At 41.7% G+C, this 7,574-nt stretch overlaps 1 pseudogene; it reads left to right on the top strand.

Moving 5' to 3' along the window:
- The first annotated feature begins 558 nt into the window (after nucleotides 1-558).
- Nucleotides 559-965, top strand: LOC110563169 (large ribosomal subunit protein eL27-like; annotated as a pseudogene).
- The last annotated feature ends 6,609 nt before the right edge of the window (nucleotides 966-7,574 follow it).

Raw genomic sequence — 7,574 nt, 5'->3', positions numbered from 1 at the left:
AGCAGCCTTACCAGGCCACAGAGGAAGACAATGCAGCCACTCCTGATGATACCTAACAGACTAGGATCAGAAGGAAGAAAAAGAAACCCTCCCCTACCAGTGGACTTGGGGAGGGGAGTGTGAGGAAAAGGGGGAGGAAGGGGGGAACTGGGAGGGGGGAGAGAGGGAACTAGAGGGGGGATACAAAGTAAATAAAGTATAATTAAAATAAATAAATAAATAAATAAATAAATAAATAAATAAAATGTTTAGCCTCAAACACTCATTAGGTATCTAAATAAAATATAAGCACAACCGCATTACTCTGTTTTAATTTCTTTTATTATTACTGTGTGTTCTTGTATGTGCACTTGGGTGTGTGGCCATGTGTGGAGGTCAGAGGTTGTCATCTGGCATGTACTCAGTTTCTCTCTCATGGAACATGGAGCTGGCCAGTCCACCTACACTGGCAGCCGGCATGCTCCAGAGATCTTTCTGGCACTGCTGGATGGATGCTGGGATCAAAATCAGTTCCTCACTTCTCTCCTTTCTGCTGGGTGCTGGCTGCCTGCTGTCGAAATGGGCAAGTTCATGAAACCCGAGAAAGTGGTGCTGGTCCTGGCCGGACGCTACTCAGGATGCAAAGCCGTCATCGTGGAACATTGATGATGGCACCTTAGACTGCCCTTACAGCCACACCCTGGTGGATGGAGTCGACCGCTATCCCCGAAAAGTGACAGCTGCCAGAGGCAAGAAAATCGCCAAGAGATCAAAGATCAAGTCCTTTGTGAAAGTTTATAACTACAGTCACCTCATGCCCACAAGGTACTCTGTGGACATTCCCTTGGACAAAACTCTTGTCGACACGGATGTCTTTAGTGACACAGCTCTTTCAATGCAAGGCCAGGTGGGAGGCCAAGGTCAAGTTTGAGGAATGGTACAAGACAGGGAAGAGCAAATGGTTTTTCCAGAAGCTTCGCTTTTAGGTATATTTTTTGTTTTTATCATTAAAAATTAATAAAAAATCAATTCCTCATTTTTTTATGACAAGAACTTTACCAAGTGAGACATCCCTTTGCCATTTTTTTTAAACAGCTGATAACTAGAAAACCAAGAAGAGGAGGAGGAGGTAGAGGAGGAGAAGGAGAAGGACAAGAAGGCAGAGGAAAGCATGCCTACGCTTTCTCAGAAAATTGGGAATAGCTTTACCTCAAGACCTAGCTATACCACTCCTGTCTAAATACCCAAAAGATGCTCCGTCATACTACAAAGGCAATTGCTCAACTATGTGCACAGCTGCTCTATTCATAATAGCCAGGATCTGGAAGCAACCAGATGTCTCTCAACCAAAGAATGGATAAAGAAACTGTGGTACATTTACACAATGGGATACTACTCAGCTATTAAAAAGAAAGAAATCATGAAAATTGCAGGCAAATGGATGGAACTAGAAAAGATCATCCTGAGTGAGGTAACCCAGACCCAAAAAGACACACATGGTATATACTCACGTATAAGGGGATTTTAGACATATAGTATAGGATAAACATACTACCAGGCATAGACCCAAAGAAGATAAATAACAAGGAGGATCCAAGGGAAGACATATAAATCTTATTTGAAAGGGGAGATATAGTAGACAGAGGTAGAGGTTGAAGAGAGGGAACAAGGTAGGAGAGGGTATGCCGAGAGAGTTTAGAGGGTAGAAATCAGACCTGGGGAGAGTGAGGGGAGAGAACAGAAGCCCTGCAGAGAAAAGAGAAATGAAAGGTGGGAGTATCTCTTTGAAAAGCTGGAGGCCCAAATCATGGCAAGCTCCTGGGAGGGTATGAGGGGTACTCTAGCAGAGACTCCTAGTAGCAGAGGTCATAGAGTCTGAGAAGAGGACACCTTCTAACTAGACTAGTCTCCTGGTAGAGGGAGGGGAACACCAACCCACCCACAAAAACCTCAACCCCAAATTTACCCTGTCTACAAGATGTGAAAGGATAAAGACAGAGCAGGGGGAGCAGAGATTGAGGGAATGCCCAACCAATGCCTGGCCCAACCAAAGACCTATCCTATGGGAAAGTGCCAACCCCTGACACTGTGAAAAACACTCTGCTAAGCCTGCAGACAAGAGCCTTGACAGAGTTGTCCTCTGAGACACACTACCCAGCAGTGCCTCTAAACAGATGCTGAGACTCACAGATAAACATTGGGGGACGCTTAGGGAGTCTTGTGGAAAAGTGGGAGGAAAGAGAAAAGGATCCAGAGATGACAGGAGCTCCACAAGAAGACCAACAGAGCCAACTAACCAGGGCCCAGAGGGGCCTGTGGAGACTGAAACATCAACCAAGGACCATGCATGGACTGGACCTAGGCCCTCTACAAAGATGTAGCAGACGGACAGCTGAGGCTTCATGTGGGTCCTCTAGCAAGGAAGTGGGGACTTCATCAGCCACAGACTCACTTGCCAGCTTTTAGATCACTTTCCCCTGGTGGGACTGCCTTGCCAGGACACAGGGGAAGAGGACATGCTCAGTCCTGAGGCAACTTGATGAGCTGGCTGGGTGCGAAAGGGAGCGCCCCATTTTTGAGGAATAGGAGAGGGAAGAGGAGCTGGAGGGAAAGTGGGACTGGGAGGGGAGGGGGATGGGGCTACAACTGGGATGTAAAGTAAATGAAAAACAAACAAACAGAAAGAAAGAAAGCATGCCTACAAACTGTTGAAAGCAGGTTCTTGAATGGAGGCTCAAGTCAGGATGTCTGGGGGCTTGGGTGTGCAAGCAGTGATGTTACCTTACTAGATTCCAAGTCCAGTTCCGAGCAGAGGAAACAACTATGGGTTCTTGTGGGCCACAACTATCTCTTCACCACTACAAAAAACACAAGTATCTTCTTAAAAATGATAGTTGAAGACATCCGATACATTGTTTATATTCATTACTCTTCATGTGCTAGTAATTATCAGTGCCTCTGCTCTAGATTTTGTTTTCAAAGCACATGCATTAGTACATCACAAGTTGACTTTTATATACTTTGATAACTATAATTCTTTGTAATAGGCTTCTTTTTAATCCCTATACATTTCATTTTATGAATTAAGATATTATTTTGAGAATGGGTTTATAGACTTTACCAGATTCCTGAAGGAATAAGGTCTAATGTCTAAAAACAAAAACAAAAACGAAAAACAAAAATCTTACGTACTCCTGCTGTCAAAGTGGCCCACATTACATTTGCTCATCCGCTTACCAGCAATGGGTAACAGTGATAGCAAGTTCTTCAGTGCCCTGGAAACTAAGGATATTAAAACAAACAAGATGAAATTCTTCTCTCAAGGACTTCGTATTCTAGAGAGGAAACAATCTCTGTTTCTGATAAAGTCTTCAAACATTCAGCCCCCAAAACAATGGCCAACAGTCACAAAGAGCACAGACACACCTCAGAATATAGTCCATGAGTGAAATTGGGGAGACTGGCTCTGTGAGTTAGAGGGAGGTGTGTGGAGGGTAAATGTGATCAGAAAACATTGGATGAATGTATGGAATCCCCTAACAATTAATACAAATTTTATATTGATATTAATCACTGAATATTAGATTAGAAGATATGGTCCATGAGGACTTGAGTACAGCCCGGGAGCTTGGGAGAAATAGAGACTGTCGGGTAGTGCCTCACAATTTTCATTTTAAGAATTCATGATAAAGTTTAAGAAATTCCGACTATGTAACTTTCATTGTCCACTTGGCAGGATTCCGATCACCACGCTGACACATTCCTGGGTGGGCCCAAAAGCAGACAGAGTGCCAGAGAGGCTTACTGGAGGGAAGAGCCTACATGTGGCTGGCCCCATCCCATAGTGAAAAACGTTCATCCCCCTCTGCTTCCGAAGTACAGACAACACGTGACCAAACGACACATTCCACCACCACTCCATCCCTGTGGAGATGGGCTATACCTTCAAACCACGAACTCAGACAAACCCTTCCTTCCTCAAACTGTTTTTTGTTTTGTATTTTGTCACAGCAAGCAGAAAGGTGACCCGGGTTTCATCACCATATCTTCCCAACCATACCGATTCCTTCTTCCCATCTTACCTGAGCATTCAATGATCTGGAGTAATGGTTAGGAGGCTACTTGATAAAGTCAAGTCAAGAACAAATTAATTTTTAAGGATGGTGTCTCTCCCAAAACATCGTGTTTCCAACAGCACAGAAAAGGAGAAATCCAAACTGAACAAAGAAAAAACGTGACTGAAATCTTTCTGCAGTTTCTCGTGAGTAATTTGGTCATTTTAGTATGAAATAAACAAGCTCGTGTGTGTTGTTTAGTGTTACCTCAATGGAGCAGAGCTGGCAACACTGTTTCTTCCCTCAAAGAACTATTCATAGGTTTCTATTCTCAAGTGTGTTATTTATACTCTGCCTAAAAGTAGGTCTCACAGTTATTTAGAACCGTGTAGCATCAACAGACTACTGCTTTCATTTTGACTTTGAAGAGTGAAACGTATTTGAATTTCCTAATACAATATTTAGGGAAGACCTCAACGGGAGAAAATGGAGAGAACAATGAAATGCAAGAAAGTATATTGGAACTGAGGAGTTACTGACAACCTGAAAGCTGAGTGAGTTCCGTGTATGGTCGGTGCTTTTGAAATTACATGCAAACCACAGTCATGTGGCTCAATAATGAATATTTTACTAAAGATCTAAGGTCTCTGATCTCTGCTCACTGTAATCTCTGATCTTATCTTTATTTAAAATTCAAATATATTTTCCAACATAATTTTGCATTAATTTTTATTTGTGTAAACATAACATTTCAATATTTGTATTGGAAATTGAGATTTTGGACACCTCTTCAGTTTTCCATTTGAGGTCTTAGTCTGGACTCCACTGAAATAAGAAAATAATTTAGAGAAAATACTAAAAATAAGAAGTTCATTTTTTTTGTCAAGCAATCATCTCTGTTTCTGATAAAGTCTTCAAACATTCAGCCCCAAAACAATGGCCAACAGTCACAAAGAGCACAGACACGCCTCAGAATATAGTCCATGAGTGAAATTGGGGAGATCACTCTAGAAAAAGTACTAGAAAACTCTTTAAAATAATCATTTCCTGTGTCTTTTTGCACACACTCACTCCTCATATACATAATAACAGAGGCATTGTGTTAAGCATATTTTACAGATAAGAAACTCATTTAATAGGTAAACTAAGGCTTGGATGATTAACTTGTAGACTCGTGGTTTCCTCAACTGTTCATAAATAAAATGTTTACAAAAAGACAACCTCACTGTAAGCTAAGGGAGGTGTTCTATGTTCATACATTGTATGAAATACTATTGCCATCAAAGTTAATCACCAAGAAAGCTAAAGCTAATAAATGGCTTAGATGAACTGGAAAATTTGATCTTTATTTGGATTGAAATTAATGAAATTATATGGTATCAAAGATACTACCTCACTAGGGTAGCTGAATGTGAAGAGATTTCATGATTGTCCCAAAAGGCATTGTGTAAGGGGCCTCTAAATTACCCAATGGAAAAATTGTACTTTTGTTAACATTTTTGGGTGAAAAAAAGTAACATATAAAAAAATCTGTTTCAGAAAAAAAATAATTAAATGTTGTGGCCCAACACACCACGAATAATTCCACAAACCTTAGTGGCACAAAACTGCATGGAAATTGGTATTATACCAAATATTTTTTGCAGAGGTGAGGTGTGGTGGTCTGATGACGAATGATCCCCAAGGGGTTATGTATTTGAACACCTGGCCCCTAGATGGTGGTGCTGTTTGGGAGGTTATAGAATCTTTAGGAAGGTGCAGCCTTTCTGGAGGATGTGTGTCCCTGGGGGCAGTTCATGGCCTCTTTCACTGAGGTCTCTCTCTGCTTTCTGTTTACAGTTGAAGACATGATTTCTGAACTTTTAGATCTGGCCACCTGCTACCATATTTCCGCTGCCATTACGGACTCCCTGTGGAACTCTAAGCCAGGATAAAATTTTTCTTTTATAAGTTGCTTTAGTCATGGTGTTTATTGCAGCAACAGAAATCAATCTAGAACACCAGGAAATAACAGAGACAGAGCAAACCCTCACTTGTGGCGTGTTTGGCTTTAAGAAGTAGAATTTAGCACACTCTGGTTCAGGTAAAAAGAAGTTTGTTTCAAAGAGGGCCTAGAAGCAGCACACAGGAAAAAGTTGGAAGGGTAACTAATTCTAGCCCAAGTTTAAGACACATTTTAGATATTAAAAACTCATCAAATACAATGTAAGCATTGATCACATCCTAAAAACTTTCTGGGTGCACTAGGTTAAATAAAATATGTTACTGAAACGAGTTGAATCTGGTTCTATTTTCCCCAATGTACACACTAGGAGATGTGAGGATGAGTGAATCTGTGTGGTTTGCGTTTGTGTCTGGTAATACTTGTTTTACTTTTGAGAGGATGGTGTTGGTCAGGCCGGTCTCAAATTCCTGGATTCTAGTGTCCCTCCTACCCCACCTCTCCCACGAGGCTGGTCCCGTGGACACAGCCAAGTCTGACTCAGGCTGTAGTTCTTTGGACAGCACAGCCAAGGAGACACTGCCACCAGTGCTGAAGGAGGTAATCCCTTTGATGCGAAACAGAGAAGCTGCAGGAGCTAGGAGCGGTGGCTTTGGCAGAAAGGAACATGGGTTTGACTGGAGGTTATTTATAGCTGACCCAACAGGGGTAGGGGACCCCTACAGCAGATGCTAAGGAAACTCTAGACCCACCTCAGAAAGCACTCTTACTCCATCTCCTCCCTGCTCCTCCTTTCTTGAGCTTTCTTCCCCCCCCCCTCTTGCTTTATTCTGTCCTCTTCTTTCTCTGCTTCCTTCTTTTAAAATTAAGAAATTTCAATTACTGAGTGGGTCAGATATAAGGTAAGTGATAATTAAGCCTTAACTGTAATACCAAATAACCAACAAACGAAACACAATTTATTTATTCATTTACTTATAGTCTAACACTGGGATAGACAAATGTTCAGCCACTAAGTTATATTCCCAATTCTCCTTTGCACATTTTACTGTGAGCTAGAGTCTCATTGGGCCCAAGTTGGCCTTGAACTCTCTCTGTAGCCACTGGTGTCCTTGAACCTGTAATCGTCTTGCCTCATCTTGAGTAGCTGTGGTTACAAGGCCATAGTTTCAGGCGTAACTACAGTTTTAAAACTAAACATTTACTAGGCCACAGACTGAAGGTAAAGTCCCAGCTGCATCCTGGGAAAGTACCCCTCATATGTTGTGGGCAGCCTGTCACCCAGGTCTTACTGGATTGTTCGCCCTGATCAGCTTCATTGAGCTAGAGGTGCTTCTCAGAGCTTGTGGAGACCATTGTTTATGTGCATGCCAAGCAGATTGCATTTGTAACATTTAATGCCCACAATAACAATAATAAAACATGCTGGCGTGCGCTCTGTGCAAACACTTTCTTCTGAAGATAGAGCCAGTGAAATGTTTTAGCAACTTTGACATTTATAGCTGTATTTATAATCTTTTTTGGATCATTTCCTCACAGAGTCACATGTTTGTATATTTTAAATTCTCTGGAGAAATAAAAACGTTTAAACATAACAT

The sequence above is a fragment of the Meriones unguiculatus genome, chromosome 16 (assembly GCF_030254825.1).
Source record: "Meriones unguiculatus strain TT.TT164.6M chromosome 16, Bangor_MerUng_6.1, whole genome shotgun sequence".
Lineage (NCBI taxonomy): Eukaryota > Metazoa > Chordata > Mammalia > Rodentia > Muridae > Meriones > Meriones unguiculatus.
This window is presented reverse-complemented; position numbering and strand designations above follow the sequence as displayed.